Source organism: Geotrypetes seraphini, chromosome 1, assembly GCF_902459505.1.
Source record: "Geotrypetes seraphini chromosome 1, aGeoSer1.1, whole genome shotgun sequence".
Classification (NCBI taxonomy): Eukaryota; Metazoa; Chordata; class Amphibia; order Gymnophiona; family Dermophiidae; genus Geotrypetes; species Geotrypetes seraphini.
The window spans coordinates 106,196,241-106,215,374 of record NC_047084.1 but is presented as its reverse complement, the minus strand read 5'-3'; the positions used below and the strand labels follow the sequence as shown (position 1 = coordinate 106,215,374).

General features: G+C 45.9%; 1 protein-coding gene and 1 long non-coding RNA gene across 5 annotated transcripts in view; one reads left to right on the top strand and one right to left on the bottom strand.

Moving 5' to 3' along the window:
• Positions 1-12,278: 12,278 nt before the first annotated feature.
• Positions 12,279-18,272, bottom strand: LOC117356315. Its single transcript, XR_004538616.1, has 4 exons — positions 18,134-18,272; positions 17,589-17,686; positions 16,339-16,440; positions 12,279-14,919 (listed from the first exon to the last, which is right to left on the bottom strand). It is a non-coding gene; the product is annotated as an uncharacterized LOC117356315 (long non-coding RNA).
• UBAP2 (ubiquitin associated protein 2) overlaps positions 17,922-19,134 on the top strand; it is a 553,760-nt gene continuing 552,547 nt past the window's right edge. Inside the window, exon 1 of one of the 4 annotated variants that reach the window (XM_033935342.1) lies at positions 17,922-18,049. The gene's annotated coding sequence lies outside the window, so the exon portion shown is untranslated. Of the gene's footprint in view, positions 18,050-18,229; positions 18,361-18,412; positions 18,542-19,134 lie in introns of those variants that run through there. The other 3 variants (XM_033935354.1, XM_033935341.1, XM_033935344.1) reach the window with 3 other exon arrangements.

Genomic DNA, 19,134 nt, shown 5'->3' with positions numbered 1-19,134 from the left:
CATGTTTTCTTGCTCCCTCTTTTCCCCAATCAACTTTGACTTTTATTTATTTATTTAATTAGGATTTTAAGTTCATGAAGACTGAGGTGGTAAATAACAATATGTAAAAAAATTCTATTTTTGTTCCTAAGTAGTAAGTGTTCTTTCTTAATTGCATATGCATTCGAAGCTGGTTGAAAATAGCTATCAACCCCTTCAAACTTTGCTTTTGTGATCAGGAGGTTGATATTTTGAAACTTAACTTTTTTGCAGAACATTCCAGATTGATTACAAGCTGAGTAAACTTAGGGGCCTTTTTATTAAGGCGCAGTAGTTTCCCTGTCATCTCTGCCTTTGGGACAGCAGGGACAAAAGGCACACTACCAAAGGCAGGACTGGCTGAGTTCTTTGTGGGAAGAACAATGGAAACCATTGGTAGACTCCCCGGGGAGGTGCTGATGCCACCACTGCACATTAAATTAGACCTAATAAAACAATTTGTTAGAGCTCTAGATAAGGCGTTGGTAGCCTTCAGTTACCTTCAAGACATCTTCCCTAATCTATCTGAAGCAAACGTCAAAGCTGGTGTCTTCGTTGGACCACAGATAAAGAAGATCCTGGGGTGTAAGGAATTTCCAAAGAAACTAACTAGGAAGGAGAAAACAGCTTGGAACAGCTTTGTCACAATGGTTTGGGGCATCCCAAGAAATCACAAGGCTAAAAACTACGTGGCGTTGGTTTGAGTGTCTGATAAGAACATAAGAATTGCCATATTGGAACAGACCAAAGGTACATCAAACACAGTATCTTATTTCCAACCCAAGTCCCAAGTAGTAAAACAGATTTTATACTGCTTATCCTAGGAATAAGAAGTTGATTTTCCCGCATACATTCTAACACAATAGACAGTCCCTGCTCAGAAGAGCTTAAAGTCTATTTTAGACAGGACATTTCAGGGTTGGGGAGATTATAGTGGGTATAGGTATCTGACAGTAGTGAGTGGAAGAGTTGAAAGCAGTTTCAAAAAAGTGGGCCTTTAGCTTAGATTTGAACACTGCCAGGGATGGCGCCCTAGTATTTTGGGAAAGAGTGAACAAGCGATTCACATCTACCCTTTCCACTCCGCTCATTATTTTATAGACCTCTATCATATCACCCTGAGCCATCTCTTCTCCAAGCTGAAGAGCCCTAGCCTAGTCATTCCAAACCTTTTATCATTTTCATCGCCCTTCTCTGTACTTTTTCTAATTCTGCTATATCTTCTTGAGATAAGTGACCAGAATTGCATACAATATTCAAGTTGAAGCCGCACCAAAGAACGATACAAGGGCATTATAACATTTTCATCTTTGTTTTCCATTCCTTTTCTGATAATCCCTAACACTCTGCTTTCTTAGCTGCCACCGCACATTGAGCTGAGGGTTTCAACATATCGTCAACAATGACACCTAGATCCTTTTCCTGGGAAGTGACTCCTAACACAAAACTCAGCATCACATAGCTATAGTTCGGGTTCCTCTTACCACATGCATCACTTTGCACTTGCTCACATTAAACGTCATCTGCCATTTTGACGCCCAGTCTTCAAATCTCACCAGGTCCTCTTGCAATTTTTCACAATCCTTTTGTGATTTAACAACTTTGTGTCATCAGCAAATTTAATTATCTCACTAGTTATTCCCATATTTAGATCATTGATAAATATGTTTAAAAGCAGCAGTCCCAGCACAGAGCCCTGGGGAACCCCAGTATTGATCATTGAAACCTCTGTTTTCTGTCTTTCAACCAGTTCTTAATCCACAATAGGACATTACCTCCTATCCCATGAGCATACTCAGAGGAGCAAGGTGAGCACTTTCACCAGGATATACTGGACTTCGAACACCACTACCAAATACGATATAATGAGAACATGAAGGGACATTATATCTGGGGGTTTGATTTGTGAAAGTGATTTACAATATAATCGCAAATCTCGAAAAACTATTCACTTCTAAATCTTCTGTTAATTGTGATGCATATGTTGCTTTTTATGACTATAAGAATGAAAAGATGAAAATTCAGTGTTTTCACATTTTAAATAGATAAATTGCAAAATTTGACTATCCTGATCACAAAAGCAAAACTTTATGGAAAAATACATTTTCTTTACTTTTCAGGCATGAAATATGACGTCAAATAAAGGCCAAATGTCCTGTCTAGCCTGCCCATCTGCAGCAGCTGACAAAAATTGTTCAGGTTGAGTTAATTATTGGATTAATGACTTCACGTAGTAGGTCATGTAAAAAATTATAACTAAGGTTCTAGCTAGTAAGCATGTAATTTTGAAAGAGAATTAAACTTGTCCAGGGTTCTTCCCTCTCTTCCTGGAGGAGTTCTAATAGTTATATATTTATTTATTTAGTCGAATTTCTAGCCTGTCCTCCCAGAAGAGCCCAGAACGGGTTACAAGTTTACATACACAGTAGAAGGTTTAGCAATAAGATTACAACTTCATATACAGCAGACAGAGCAACTAATCAAAAGGATGAAGAGCAGTAGTAGAAATTCCTATTTACATGTTTGGGTACTGGGCACAGTAACATGGCAAACAATGGGCAACAAGGATACAAGTTCATATATAAGCTATTCAGAACAGCAGATTAAAGGGAAGAACAGCAGCAGAGGGATAATTCTTATGAACTGTATGGAGAGGAGAGTACAAGATTTGGGGACTGAGCACAGTAGCATGGCAACTGATGGGCCCTAAATGTAAAGCAGCAAGAATTACAATACATTTGAAGTATAGGACAGATTTGGGCATTTATGGTTTAAGTACATGTAGTAGGGAGATAAGATCTTGCTTAGTTTAGCACAGAGTGTGCGCTTCGAGACTTAGTTAATAATAATAATAATAATAATAATAACTTTATTCTTATTTATCCCAGGACAAGCAGGCATGATATTCTCACATGTGGGTGACGTCATCTACGGAGCCCCGGCGCGGACAGCTTTTCAAGCAAACTTGATTGAAGTTTCAAGTTTGCACACTGCACCACGCATGTGCATGCCTTCTCGCCCACTAGAGGGCGCATCCCACCTCGTGGTCCTCAGTTCAAATTTTTCCGCGGAGCAAGAAAGCCCTGTGGATCTGAGCTCCAGTGTTTTTGCCTTCTAGCTGCCGCGTTTAGTTTGTTTTCCCCTTCGAATTAGTTCGCGGTGCTGTTTTTCTTTCGTTTCTTTTCAAAAAAAAAAAAAAAAAAGTCTTTCGTTTTCGTCGGTCTCCGGGGGCTCCCGGAAGCCGTGGCCGCGGGACGTCGGTACGTTCCCGGCCTTCTTCTTTTTCTTCGTGGATGTCCCGTCCTGTTACGGGATTCAAAAAGTGCAGCCGGTGTGAGAGGTTGCTTTCCATCACTGACCCTCACCGGTGGTGCATTGTCTGTCTTGGGCCCGAACATCCGACAGACTCGTGTGATCGCTGTGCTACCTTCCAAAACAGGGCCCTCCGTCGCCGTAAGGCAAGAATGGCCGAATTGTTCGCCGTCGACGCGCCGCCTAAGGCCTCGACGTCGGCCTCGGCTTCGGCCCCGGCCTTGACCTCGGCGTCCTCGGGGGCCTCGGCCTCGCCTCGGCCCTCTTCCTCGAAGGCGTCGTCAGTGAAGCAAGCTTCGGGTAAGTCCTCTGTTCCATCCCCTTCAGCAAAGAAGCCATCCTCGAGTCAGGCCAAGGCGGGTGGGTCGACCCCGGCCCCGCATCGGACCTCGACTCCGCACACCCCGAGGGAATACTCGAGACCGAGGTCGCCCTCCAGGGAGTGTGCCCCGGACTCGGAACTCCCCACCTTCGTGGGGATTCCGGCCTTCCAGGATCTCCTCCGAGCTCTGATCTCATCGGAGCTGTCGGGAGCCCTGGAAGTGTTGCAGCGTGCTGCGGTTCCGGCGGCCTCGACCTCGGCCTGGGCGCCTTCGGTCTCGGAGGCCCCGGCCTCGGCTCCCTCGGGAGCCCCGGCCTCGGCGACCTCGGTCTCGGGTACTGTGGCCCCGTTCACCTCGGTCTCGGCCCCGCCCCGGACCTCGACCTCGGGGGAACCCCCTGAGCGGAGTGTAAGGCCCAAAGAAAAGTTGCGCAGAGTGCGCCGTCTTTCCTCCTCTTCCTCCGGGTCTTCCAGACACGCCTCGCCCTCGACGCGACCTCGGACGGGGCGTCGATCGAGGAAGTCTAAGCGGCCCCGAGGCTCGCCTCGGCGCGACCGTTCCTCGTCGTTCGGGGGCGAGGCGCTGCAGGTGTCGGAGTTGCGCCTCGACAACCCGAGGCTCCTCCGCTCACCCCATGGGAAGTCTTCCCGGGCCGCCTCGCCGAGGAAACGGGAGAGTGTCCCACGAACCCCTGGGTCCTCACCCAAGGGTTCTGCGAGGAGGATAACTTCCCCTTCCCCCTCGAGGGCCCTCGAGGGGGGATCCTGGGATTCGGGATCGGTTAGGGATCCTCATTATTCCCATGAGGCCTCCCCCCTCTCCTCGGTGGGGCGGTCGAGAACCCCCTCTCCCCAGGCTAGGCCGTCCTCATTTTCATCCTTCGTTCAGGACATGGCCCAAGCCCTGGGGATTGACCTGATGGTAGGCTCTCGGTATTCCAAAGAATTTTTGGAGGAACAGGACCTCCCCACTCTTCCTAGGGAGGTGCCTAGACTCCCTCTCAACAGTGTCCTTCTACAAACCTGGCTGAAGAACTTGTCAAACCCTCTTACAGTCACGTCTGTGCCTTCAAAAATGGAATCGAAGTATAGGACGATTCCCCCTAAAGGGTTCGATAAGGCGCAGCTCTCACACCAGTCTCTTCTAGTGGAGTCTGCTCTTAAAAAATCACAGCCCTCACGGGTTTCTGCGGCGGTTCCACCAGGCAGGGAGGGGCGGACCCTGGACAAGTTTGGCCGTCGCCTCTATTCAAATTCCCTGATGGCCACCAGGGTTCTAAATTACGCCTTCACCTTTTCCTCCTATTTGCGTGGTATGGTGAAGGACCTTCCTCAATATCGAAACTCGTTACCGGACTCCCAAAGAGCAGGATTCGATAAGTTTATGTCCAACCTGTCCCAATTGCGGTTGTACCTATTCCATGCAGTGTACGACGCCTTTGAGCTGGTTTCGAGGGTGTCGGCCCTCGCGGTGGCCATGCGCCGCTTGGCCTGGCTTCGCACCCTCGACATGGACCCAAACCTGCAGGAACGCCTGGCAGACTTGCCTTGTGTGGGATCCGAGTTATTCGATGAGTCATTGGATGCGGCGACCAAGCGCTTGTCGGAACAGGAGCGCTCTCTAGCATCCCTGGTCCGCCCCAAACCTAGGCCCCCGCCGCAGAAACCCTTCCGGCCTCCGCCGCGCCGATACCCTCAGAAGTCGACCCCGGCTTTCTCGAGACCGCCTCCGAGACGTCCGTCTCAGCGAGGCAGAGGGGGACAAACCCAAGCCCCGGCGCAGGGCCCTTCTAAGCCAGCGCCTTCCTTTTGACGGGCTGAGCGGACGGGGCGGGTTCCCCTCCGCACTTTCACAGGAACCCCTTCCTATCGGGGGCCGTCTTCGGTCCTTCCGGGAGGCATGGACCGGGATTACCTCAGACGCTTGGGTGCTCCGGATCGTCTCCGAGGGCTACTCGCTCAACTTTGTGTCCTCGCCGCCGGACAGTCCCCCAAGTTTAGTCCCCTGCAACCGTTCGCAGCTACCGACCCTTATAACCGAAGCCAAAGCCCTCTTGAAGCTTCGGGCGGTCGAGCCGGTCCCCAAGGACCAGTGGGGTACGGGGTTTTACTCCCGCTACTTTTTGGTCCCAAAAAAGACCGGGGACCTGCGCCCCATACTGGACCTCAGGAAGCTCAACAAATTCCTGGCCCGGGAGAAGTTTCGAATGCTATCTCTCCCGGTTCTGTATCCCCTCTTGGAGGAAGGGGACTGGATGTGCTCCCTCGACCTGAAGGAAGCATACACCCATGTTCCGGTGCACCCCGCCTGTCGAAGATTCTTACGATTCCAGGTGGGGGACCTCCACCTCCAGTACAGGGTACTGCCCTTCGGCCTGGCCGCGTCCCCACGAGTATTCACGAAGTGCATGGTGGTGGTTGCAGCAGCCCTCAGGTCACGTGGACTCCACGTGTTCCCTTACCTGGACGATTGGCTCATCAAAGCCCCGACCAGGGAGGGGGTTATCTCAGCGACCCGACAGTCTATTGCCTTCCTGCAAACTCTCGGGTTCGAGATAAACTTTCCAAAGTCTCAGTTGAGGCCGTCGCAGTCTCTTCAATTCATAGGTGCGGTGCTGGACACGGTGCGCCTACGCTCCTACCTGCCGACCCAGCGGTTGGAAGCCTTGGTACGGATGAGCCACCAGGTCTCTCAACTGTCGAGAGTGTCGGCCAAGCGCATGATGATGCTGCTGGGCCATATGGCCTCGACGGTACATGTCACGCCGTTTGCGAGGCTACATCTGAGGATCCCTCAGTGGACCCTCGCGTCCCAGTGGCGTCAGGAGTGCGACCCGGTGTCTCGCCTCATTTCGGTGACTCCGCCCTTGCGGAAATCGCTGCGTTGGTGGACAGACTCTTCAAATCTGTCCATGGGGCTATTGTTCCGCACTCCGCCTTTTCGCAAGGTCCTGACCACGGACTCCTCGGAGTACGCGTGGGGAGCCCACCTCGACGGTCTTCGCACACAGGGCCTGTGGTCGGCAGAAGACCGTCAGTGTCATATCAATGTGCTAGAGCTGCGGGCCATCTTCCTAGCACTTCGAGCCTTCGTTCACATATTGCAGGACCAGGTGGTCCTCGTCCGCACGGACAATCAGGTGGCAATGTATTATGTGAACAAGCAGGGGGGAACGGGGTCATGGCCCCTCTGCTCCGAAGCTCTTCGCCTCTGGGAGTGGGCGACCTCCCGGAACATCTTCCTCCGGGCGGTCTACATCCAAGGAGAACGGAATTGCCTGGCGGACAAACTCAGTCGACTCCTGCAACCGCACGAGTGGACTCTACACTCAGCAGTTCTACGCGAGGTTTTCGCTCGCTGGGGAACGCCACAGGTGGATCTGTTTGCCTCTCCGGAGACACACAAACTACCACTATATTGTTCTCGGATGTACTCGCAGGACCGTCTGGAAGCGGATGCCTTCCTACTCGACTGGGAAGGGAGGTTCCTGTATGCATTCCCTCCGTTCCCTCTGATCATGCGAACGTTGGTACACCTAAAATCGTCCACGGCCACGATGATTCTCATAGCACCTCGGTGGCCGCGTCAGCACTGGTTCTCCCTGCTGCTCCAGCTCAGTGCCAGGGAGCCTCTTCCCCTGCCTGTCTCTCCTTCTCTGCTGTCTCAGAGTCAAGGATCCATGTTACATCCCAATCTGCAGTCATTGCACCTGACAGCCTGGTTTCTTGTTCCCTGACTCCTCCGGACCTGTCTCAATCGGTGAAGGAGGTGTTGGAAGCCTCCCGCAAGATCTCGACGAGGCTTTGCTATGCGCAGAAATGGACCAGGTTTTCCACCTGGTGTTCGTCTTTTCACCGGGATCCGGTATCAGTTCCGGTATCCTCGGTTTTAGAATATTTATTTCATTTGTCGCGCTCCGGCTTGAAAACCACTTCGGTGCGGGTTCATCTCAGTGCGATTTCTGCTTTCCACCAACCTCTGGAGGGACGCCCCCTGTCACTCCACCCCTTGGTGACACGCTTCATGAAAGGGTTACTCAGGGTTTGCCCCCCTCTTAAGCCTCCGTCTGTCGTGTGGAACCTGAATGTAGTTCTGGCTCAACTGATGAAACCCCCGTTTGAGCCACTCAACAAGTCCCTCTTGAAATTTCTGACTTGGAAGGCGGTGTTTCTGATTGCCCTCACCTCCGCCAGGCGGATTGGAGAGTTGCAAGCCTTGGTTGCGGACCCTCCTTTCACTGTCTTTCATCACGACAAGGTGGTTCTCCGCACCCATCCTAAGTTTTTACCTAAAGTTGTTTCTGACTTCCACCTCAATCAGTCCATTGTCCTTCCTGTGTTCTTCCCGAAGCCCCACTCCCATCCTGGCGAGACGGCGCTTCACACACTTGACTGTAAGAGGGCGTTGGCATATTATCTTCAACGCACCAGGTCCCATCGGAAGGTTCCTCAATTGTTTTTGTCCTTCGATCCCAATCGATTAGGGCATCCAGTTTCCAAGCGCACTCTGTCTAACTGGCTGGCCGCTTGCATTTCCTTTTGCTACGCTCAGGCTGGCCTTCCTCCCCCGGGTCGAGTCACGGGGCACAAGGTCCGAGCAATGGCAGCTTCGATAGCCTTTCTCCGATCCACTCCGATGGAGGAAATATGTAAGGCTGCCACTTGGTCTTCGGTTCATACATTCACCTCTCATTACTGTCTGGACACTCTATCCAGGAGTGACGGCCGGTTTGGCCAGTCAGTATTGCAAAATCTGTTTTCCTAAATTGCCATCCTCCCACCTGCCCTGTTTTGGTTAGCTTGGAGGTCACCCACATGTGAGAATATCATGCCTGCTTGTCCTGGGATAAAGCACAGTTACTTACCGTAACAGGTGTTATCCAGGGACAGCAGGCATATATTCTCACAACCCGCCCGCCTCCCCGGGGATGGCTTCCTTGCTAGTTATGGAACTGAGGACCACGAGGTGGGATGCGTCCTCTAGTGGGCGAGAAGGCATGCACATGCGTGGTGCAGTGTGCAAACTTGAAACTTCAATCAAGTTTGCTTGAAAAGCTGTCCGCGCCGGGGCTCCGTAGATGACGTCACCCACATGTGAGAATATATGCCTGCTGTCCCTGGATAACACCTGTTACGGTAAGTAACTGTGCTATACCGCCATACCCAGCGAGTTCTAGGCGGTTTACATCAATTAACAAATGATCTGCATTGACAAGCTTATTTACAACAAGTTACAAGCAGATTTACAACAAATTACAATTAGATTTACGATAGATTACAACAATTTACAGCAGTCAGCGAGGAAGTTACAGCAGTTTACAATAGTCTGCAATGAAGGGAAAATGTACAGCAATTTAACAGAAATTGCAGCTTTGATCGAACTAGACAAGGGAAGTAGGGAGTGGGACAAGGGAGGATCTGGTGAGGGCGAAAGGGGAGGGGTGGGGCCGGTGTTATGTGGGGTGAAGGGATTAATTAAGGGTCATGTTTGCTGAGTAGGTAAGTTTTTAGTAGTTTTCTGAAGGCAAAGTAAGTGGGGGCCTCGAGTATCATCTGGGCTAGCCATGGGTTCGACTTGGCTGCTTGGAAGGCAAAAGTTCTATCGAGGAATCTTTTGAGAAGACAGTGTTTTGGCGAAGGGAAGGCGAACAGTTGAATTCTGCGTGATGTCCTGTTGTTGCAATAAAGGTTAAAGTGGGTATTTATGTAACTAGGAGAAGAACCGTTAACCGATTTGTAACAGAAGCATGCAAATTTAAAAAGAACTCTAGATTCAAATGGCAGCCAGTGTAGTTGGTGGTAGAAAGGGGTGACATGTTCCCATTTCTTTAGGCCAAAAATGAGGCGCACTGCGGTATTTTGGATTATTTTTAGTCTCCTGGTATTTTTCTTTGTGGCGTTAAGGAAAATGATGTTGCAGTAGTCGAGAATGCTGAGGATGGAGGATTGTACAAGTAGGCGGAATGCAGTGTCATTGAAGTATTTTTTTATGGTGCGAAGTTTCCAGAGCACCGAGAAGCTTTTCCTAACGATGATGTCGGTATGGTTTTCTAGGGATAGGTTTTTGTCCAGCGTGACTCCCAGAATTTTTATGGTCGGATCAAGGGGGAAGATCTTTCCGTTTAGTTGAATTGTGGTTTCCTTGATTTTATCTTTGGGGGAGGCTAGGAAGAATTTTGATTTGTCGGGGTTTAGTTTCAGTCTGAATGAAAGCATCCAGAGTTCTATCTGGTTGAGAATGTTTGTAATGTGATCGAGTAGTTCTTGTGAAAAGTTGGTTAGTGAGATGGCTATTGTGATATCGTCTGCATAAATAAAGAATTTGAGATTTAGGTTGTGTAAGAGTTTACCTAGGGAGGCTAGGTATACGTTGAATAGGATGGGGGATAGGGGGGAGCCCTGCGGGACCCCACAGGTGTTGTCCCAGCAGTAAGAGAAAGAGTTATTCTTAAATACCTTGTATGATCTATTTTGTAGGAAACCCTGGAACCAGTTAAGGACCTGGTCTGAGATGCCAATGTGAGCTAGGCATTCAAGGAGAATGGTGTGGTCGACCAGGTCAAAGGCACTGCTCAGGTCGAGTTGTATGATCAGGGCACTTGAGCCCTGACTGAAGAGCGTGTGGAGGTGGTCGAGAAGGGAGGCTATGATGGTTTTAGTGCTATGGTCCGCGCGAAAGCCTGATTGGTTGTCACATAGAATGTTGAATTTCTCAAGGTATACGGAAAGTTCCGCCTTTACCATCCCTTCCGCTATTTTGGTAAATAGGGGGATGCTGGCGATTGGTCTATAGTTAGATGGGGAGTTAGGTGGTTCTTTTGCGTTTTTTAGAATTTGGGTAATCATTATATGACCTTGCTCAGACGGGAAGTTTCCTGTGGATAGTAGGTCTGTCTGTAAGTCAAATGGAGGATACATTCAATGTGGCAGAATAATTTTGCTGAGGTAGAAATAGAGGTTAGGGGCGTGTTGCAAGAGTCAGGTAAATAGGTGGGCTTTTACTGCTTTCCTGAAGTTTAGTAAGCCTGTCAGTGATCTAATGGTTGGTGGGATTGTGTTCCATAATTTGGGAAGGAAGTGTGAGCATGAGTGTTTGCGGGCACTTTCTAGTAGGAGGGTTCATGCCGGTGGGGTGGACAATCTTCTCTCGGCTGGTGATCGCAGGGGTCGGTTGGGTATGTATATTAGTTTTTTTGCCATGTAGGATGGGACCATTCTATTGAAGAATTTTCAAGCTAGTGTAAGAGCTTTAAAGCTCTGGAAGCTCTGAAACTGCTAGCTTTCTTAAATGGAGACTACTAGGAGGTATTGGTGTTGCAACTGTTTACAATGGTTTTGAATTTCAGTTATTTCCTGTTCATGTACTATAAGCAAGTGAGACTGACCTCTGTTCTGGGGAAAATGGCGGAAGCACTGATAAAAGAAAACATCGATGAACATCTTGAAAGAAACGAACTTCTGATAACCAACCAACATGGTTTCTGCAAGGGGAAATCGTACCTAACAAACTTATTGCACTTCGAAGGAATTAACAAACGGATGGACAGAGGAGACACCATATATCTAGATTTCCAAAAAGCCTTTGACAAGGTACCCCATGAACGCCTACTTTGGAAACTGAAGAACTATGGGGTGGAAGGAGACGTACATAGATGGATCAGAAACTGGTTGGTGGGTAGGAAACAGAGGGTAGGAGTAAAGGGCCACTACTCAGACTGGAGGAGGGTCACGAGTGGTGTTCCGCAGGGCTCGGTGCTTGGGCCGCTGCTATTTAATATATTCATAAATGATCTAGAAACAGGGACGAAGTGTGAGATAATAAAATTTGCGGACCACACCAAACTATTTAGTGGAGCTCGGACCAAAGAGAACTGCGAAGAATTGCAAAGGGACTTGAACAAACTAGGGGAATGGGCGACGAGATGGCAGATGAAGTTCAATGTTGAGAAATGTAAAGTATTACATGTGGGAAGCAGAAACCCGAGGTACAACTATACGATGGGAGGGATGTTATTGAATGAGAGTACCCAAGAAAGGGACTGGGGGTAATGGTGGACATGACAATGAAGCCGATGGTACAGTGCGCCTCGGCCACTAAGAGAGCAAATAGAATGCTAGGTATAATCAAGAAGGGTATTACTACCAGAACGAAAGAAGTTATCCTGCCGTTGTATTGGACGATGGGGCGTCCACATCTGGAGTACTGCATCCAATATTGGTTGCCATACCTTAAGAATGATATGGCGTTACTTGAGAGGGTTCAGAGGAGAGCGACACGTCTGATAAAAGGTATGGAAAACCTTTCAAATGCTGAGAGATTTAAGAAACTGGGACTCTTTTCCCTGGAGAAGAGGAGACTTAGAGGGGAAATGATAGAGACTTAAAAGATCATGAAGGGCGTAGAGAGAGTAGAGAGGGACAGATTCTTAAAACTTTCGAAAAATAAAAGAACAAGAGGGCATTCGGAAAAGTTGAAAGGGGACAGATTCAAAATGAATGCTAGGAAGTTCTTCTTTACCCAATGTGTGGTGGACACCTGGAATGCGCTTCCAGAGGGAGTAATAGGGCAGAGTACGGAACTGGGTTTCAAGAAAGGATTGGACAATTTCCTGCTGGAAAAGGGTATAGATTAGAGGATTACTGCACGGGTCCTGGACCTGTTGGGCCGCTGCGTGAGCGGACTGCTGGGCACAATGGACCTCAGGTCTGACCCAGCGGAGGCATTGCTTATGTTCACAATGGATAACTAGGTTCACGGTGACTTACAATGCTATTTAAATTAATACAATTTAAAAATAATACAAGAAGCGCTTAGTAATACATGATAAGACAGATGTGAGGGGGATAATACAATCGGAGAGTTAATACTGTATGAAAAGGATGCTAAAAGTAGAGATCCCTACTGTGCAATTTCTAAAGAGACACAAACTAGCAGTAACCAAGTATAGTAAAGAGTATATTCTTGAAGCTATGTGATACTGATTGACTGTTATAGTCCATTTTCTGGTGATTGAGCAGTACACTTGGACCAGTGCAGTTTATGGGGTGACTAGGGGCATTACTGGTCAGTTTTCTTGGGTGAAAATGGTGTCAAAGAGATGAGTCTTGAGTTTCTTTCAGAAAGTGAGGTAGTTCGATTTGGATCTGATGGCTTCAGAATGGTTGTTCCAAAGCTTTGTGCCGACATATGCATGGTGCTAAAGGCACGTTTGTGCTTGAGGCTTTTGAGGGATAATTCAACTGAAAAAAGTTTAAGATAACTATTCTAGGTGGGCCATAAGGGGTTGAATAAGTCTGAGAGGTGTTGTGGAATTTCCATAGAGGATCTGAGAGATTATACATGACATTATTAAGTTTATTTTAGTATTGATGAGTAACCAAAACAAAGAAATTGACTCTGGGAGATCCAGAGAGATGAAAATTAAAGAGAAACCAAAAAAACACTGTGGAGTGATGATGTTCCTGAAATGGACTTTATTGAAAATTAAAAGTTCCAAAAGTCAACGTGAACAATCCACATAAAAGTAAAATAATACACATAAAAACCTTAAGGACCTAGTCCGCTGAGAGTGTAAGACCCAGCGCAATCTGTGTTTCGACAAGATAGTTTTCTTCAGGGGTCCATATATATTTCATTTAAGTAACTCTCCACTTTTCATTCATCACCTTCATTCTTATCCTTCACCTTTACAAACTTGGTCACATTCTCTCACTAGCTTCAATTATTCTTAGATCTCACCAGTCACCTATATATCTTTTGACTCTTACACATCACCTCTATGCATGATGCCACTTGCATCCTTAGATTCACCAACACAGAGATTGTTCTTATTTGCTTACATATTCCAATGTTACCCTATCATTTAAAGGACCCCTGAAGAAGACTATGTTGTTGAAACACGGACCATGTTGGGTCCTATATGCTCAGCGGACTAGGTCCTTAAGGTTTTTATGTGGATTATTTTACTTTTATGTAGATTGTTCATATTGAGTATTGATGAGTAACCAATGTAGCTGTTTGAGGTAAGTAGATATTGGACTGTATTTTTTCAGCCTGAAGATGAGTCTGATTGCAGTGTTTTGTATTAGTTTTAGTTTGCGGGCAGTGTTGTGTTGATACCTATGTAGAGGGAATTATAAGTCTAATTGCAACAAAACTAACATTTATACAAGGATGGTGAAGTGTCGTTTGTGAAAGTAGGTCCTTATGAGTCTCAACTGTCTCATGGAGAAGGTTTTACTCCAGAGATTCAAGACTTGTGGTGCGAGGGATAGGGTTGAATCTAGTATGACACCCAGTACTTTGGATGACTCGTCTATGTCTGTTCTCTCTACGGTAAGGAGCGCAACATGTTTGGGTGCTGTTTGTAGAAGAGAGTGGAACCAGAGGATTTTGGTTTTATTCAGCTTGAGTTTGGCCCATGATTGTATCTTCTTGATGTCAGCAATTTTGTTTAAAGCATCTAGTTGGTCCTCTGTTATGAGGAAAATGAGAATATCGTCCGCGTATGATAGCAGGCATTCATTATTGGTGCATGCCTTATTACCAAGAGAGCTCAGAAAAAGGTTAAATAGTATGGGGAAGGAGGGAATCCTGAGGTACTCCACAAAAAGGTATTCTCTGTTCTGTAGAAAATCATTGAACTAGTTAAGTGTGGTGCCTGTGATTCCTGTGTCTGCCATTTTTGTTAGGAGAAGCTGGTGGTTTGCTGAATCGAAAGCTGCAAATATGTCGACTTGAAGGAGTGCAGCTTGATGGCCTGTGCTTAGTATCTGTTTGAATTTGGTGGTGAGGATGAGGAGTATTGTTTTGCGGTCAGAATCCAAACTGAGAGGGGTGAAGGATGGAATATTGTTCCATGTAGTTAGTGAGTTGTTTGTATATATGGGTTTCTAGGAGCTTGGTAAGTATGGGAATAACAGCAATGGGCCTGTAGTTTGAGGGAATAGAAGGGTCTGCATTTTGTGATTTTGGAACGGGTGTAAGAGCTATCTTTCCCATTTCAGCCAGGAGCTGGCCTTGATTTAGGAGGTTGCATAGGAGTTTGAGCCAGTTGACAATTGTTTCAGGTGCGCAGTAGTTAGCAGGTATGAGGGGCAAATGTTGAACTGGTATGGTTGAACAGTTTCTTTAGAAGACTTTCTGTTTCATTTACTGTTAGTGGCTTAAAGGTGTTCCATATTTGGTCTGCAGGGATCTCCTGAGTTGATTGGAGTAATTTTTGTAGCTTCCAGGGTGGGGCTTGCTTTTTTGGCTTCTGCTTGTGCTGTAATTGGGAAAAAATAAACAAGATGTTGAGCAAAGATTGAACTATTACATAGAATAGGTAGGTTTGTGGATGTCATCACATGGATTGCAATTAAATGTTGGAAAAACTGAAGTTATAGTTGTGGGACATAATTTAGAGGATTTTCAAGTAGATTTCTTGGATGTGCTAGGGGCAGAAGTGAAATTAAAACAGGAACTGACAATATTGAGTGTTTGCCTAGACTTGGCACTTTCACTGAGCAAGCAGATTTTGAAAACTAGCCATGGGGGATACACACAATTGGGTACTTTGTACAGATTAAAACCAATGCTAACATACTCTGACTTTAGGATGGTAGAACAGGAATTAATCTTGCCAAAGTTGGATTACTGCAATTCACTTTATCTTGGATTGACCCAGGTAAAGAATAAGACCTTGCAGTTAGTAATGAACTTGGCTGCAAGGCTAATTACAAATACACCTGAAATGGCACATATTTCACCTGCCTTGAAACAGTCTCGCTGTTTCCAATAAGACAGAATACAGCATAAAGTCCTTACAATAGTCCACCAGGTGTTGTATAGGTTGGCTCCAACCTGTTTTGGTGCATGTGGGAGATATATAAACCAGGAAGGACACTAAGATCGGAGGGAGGGAGGGATGAAATTAACAGCAGTAAAGGAAAAGGGAGTGCGTTATGTGACTTCTAACATGAGACTGTTCTGTATCGCTGGTGTACATCTGTGGAACAGTCTATCTAGACATCTGAGATTGTGCAACTTTAAGAAATTATTAAAGACCCAACTACTTGTCGATGCCTAGATGTAGGATGGGCTGGGGAGGGCTTTAATGGAGGGTGTAAATCAGTGGTCTCAAACTCACGGCCCGGGGGCAACTTGTAGCCCGCCAGGTACTATTTTGAGGCGCTTGGTATGTTTATCATAATCACAAAAGTAAAATAAAACATTTTCTTGATCATATGTCTCTTCAGCTATAAATTATAATATTATTATTAAGACTTAGCCAAAAGAAAAGATTTATAAACTATAAAGAGTTTTAACTCATGCAAAATTGTCATTTCTTTAAGACATTAACTATTTTTCTGAGGCCCTCCAAGTACCTACAAATCCAAAATGTGGCCCTGCAAAGGGTTTGAGTTTGAGACCACTGGTGTAGATGGACTGGAGTGAGTGAGCTTTGATGGAGACTTCAGTAGTTGGAACCTAAGCACAGTACGGACAGAGCTATGGATTCTTGCCCAGAAATAGCTAAGAAGAAGAAAAAAACAACAAATTTTTAGATTGAATCAGGATGGGCAGACTAGATGGACCATTCAGGTCTTTATCTGCTGTCATCTACTATGTAAATGGTCCCATTAAATCATGGCTATGTGTGCCAGAGACAGCATAGGTTCAGCAAAGGGAGATCTTGCCTTACCACTTTGCTTGACTTCTTTGAAGGTGTGATAAAGGTGAGCCGTTGGAGGTAGGGCATCTAGATTTTAAGAAAGCTTTTGATAAAGTTCCTCATGAGAGGCTCCTGAGAAAATTAAAGAGTCATGGGATAGGAGGCAAAAGTTAAGTTGTGGATTAAGAAATGGTTATTGTTGGATAAAAAAGAAAGGGTAGAGTTAAATTTATTTATTCAATTTTCTTTTTCTTTTTTTAAAAATCTTTATTCATTTTCAAATCATACAATAAGTGCATAAAAATATATCATAAAAATAATTTCAATGTAGCACTATATTATCTAACATATGAACTATAATAGTGTAAAACTCCCCCCCTCCCCCTTTCATCCCATTCTCAATTAAAATAGAATATGCAATGTTATACAACATATTATAACATCTCGTATTTAATAACATCCCAAATCCCCCCTCCTCCCTTGAGTGTGCTAGATAAAACTAAGAAGGAACAGAAAAGAAATGTCTATTCATCACAATATTTTTCCAATGGCCCCCATATCTTTATAAAGTTATTATATGTCCCTTTTTGTACTGCTATTACTCTTATTATTTATTCAATTTTCTATACTGTTCACCTAGGGGAGCTCAGAATGGTTTAATTTTATAAAAGGTAGCCAGCCGCCTTAACAAAAATTAGTCATGAAGATGTCACCTGCCTGCATAATATTTTTTATAGCAATGTGAAGCTAAAACCCGTTAGTTGTGTTAGTCTGATGAGGATAAACTTGCCATAACAACAGTTCAGCTGAGAAATCAATTGGCTGGTGGTGGCACATTCTGAAGACTGTTCAAAAAAATGTTTAGAATTGAGGTATTTATTAATAATAATAATAATAATAATAAACAACAGTTTATATCCTGCAGGACCGTGAAGTTCTATGTGGTTTACAATGATTAAAAATGCTACAACTTGAGGACCTGAAAATATTGTGAAATTATACAGAATGAAGTTTGGGAAATCAGTGAGGTAACATCTAACTGAAGCTGGCTGTTATATGAGAATATTCTTCATTCAAACTGGCTATATTTAGTGCCTAGGTTTTCACAAATTGAGAACTGGCAGGTTAAAACTAGTGACTAGCGGCTCTAGAGATCGGTTATTGTGGGAAAGATTGTGCAAATCAACTGCCTAACTACTTCAGGAACAGGTATGTTTTTAGGTGTCTCCTGAATTCCCCATAATTATTAGCAAGCATAAGTAATTGTTCCAGGTCTTTACCCCATAATGCTGCTTGATATGCGAGAAGATGTCAACGATGACTTTTGAATTTACATCCTCTGAATCTAGCTGGTGGAGATACAAAGTTCAGGTGTGAGCTTTTGGGAAGGAGAAAAGGTCAGTTATAAAAGCTGTACCAGCTGCTTGTATCAAAAGTGTTTAATAAAGTAATATTTTTTAATATGCTTTTTATCTCGTCTACTTTTCGACCTTACAGACATGTTGACAGCTCTTACGAATCCCGCCAAGCCCCTCCCCCCATTGCGCCATCACCAACGTCAAACGGTGGTGTATGAAATGCAACCTCTCGACACGCCCAGCGTCAAAATTCGAGTAGCGGCCCACAAAGAAACTGGAAGAGGCTAACCCTTACCCCCATCTCTGGGCAAAAGACCGTTCGTACTGCCTCCGGATGTGAGGTCAGTCAGACCTCAACAGGAGCCGGTTATAAGCTAAATTAGGTTTGTAGACAGCTGGCGCTTTATTTCTGTTTACACAGAATACTATTCACTAGCCATCAATAGACTATAAACAGACTTACTTACCTTTTATGTTTTAAAATCATCACTTTTCTTCCAACGAGAAAAAAAACCCCAACCAGACACAGATACTGCTGACAGGGTGTGGGGGAGGGGGGTGTCTGCTTACGCTTCCCCCTCAGCACCGCCTCATTCCTCCAGCCCAGGCGTCTTACGTCACTCGCTGTTAAGACGTCGAGCGGGCGGGCCCTGGCGGTCACGTGACGGTGGCCGCTTTGTGAGCACATTTGCAGGTAGTGAGATTGGCGGTGCGTGCGCTGCCAATTTTTTTTTGTTTGTGTGGGGGGAGAGGGGGGGGTTCTTATTTGGTCGGAGTCGTAGCTTGGCGGAGAGTGTGAGGGTTGCTTTTAATTTTTTATTTTTTTTCTTTTGTGTTTCGAGGGAAAATCGCATGGGAAAGGAGAGTTGACTGAGGTGAACGGCTCGTGCTGGCCCCCAACGGCTTTTCGCGTGCGTGTGTGTGTGTAACCATATTAGAACTAGACTCTTCACCCCCACCCCCACCACCCCCCCGAACTCCTCCTCCAGCTGTTCTTATGTCTCTAAAGAAGGGACTTGGATGTTTAGCTCCGGCTTCAGTGTCTCTCTTTGACTTTGACTGCTGGGGAATGAAAGGGTTATAGGCGAGAGACTCTGAATTATTTTTTTGTATTAACCGATTTCACTTTATTTTTTTGGGGGGGGACATCGTCTATGTCATGTCATTATGTCTGAACTGGAAGTTGGTTGGGGGGGGGGAAGCGCAAGAATGATGAGATTGTGTGTTGATGCTTTTATAGCATCAGATGTTAGGTTGGGAATTTGGAAGGAAAGAGCTAGAGTTTGAGAATGACTATAGTGATTGTTGGATGGGAGTGTAGCTTCACAGTAGGTCAGCTGAATAGCTTTTGTCTAGTCATTTTTATTCCATTAGTTTAGCGTTTATACTTGCCTCTGTTGGGGCGTCAGTACTGAATTAGCCTTTTTAGCGTTAACCTGGGGTGAAGTGACAAATCTAGGTTCTGGGT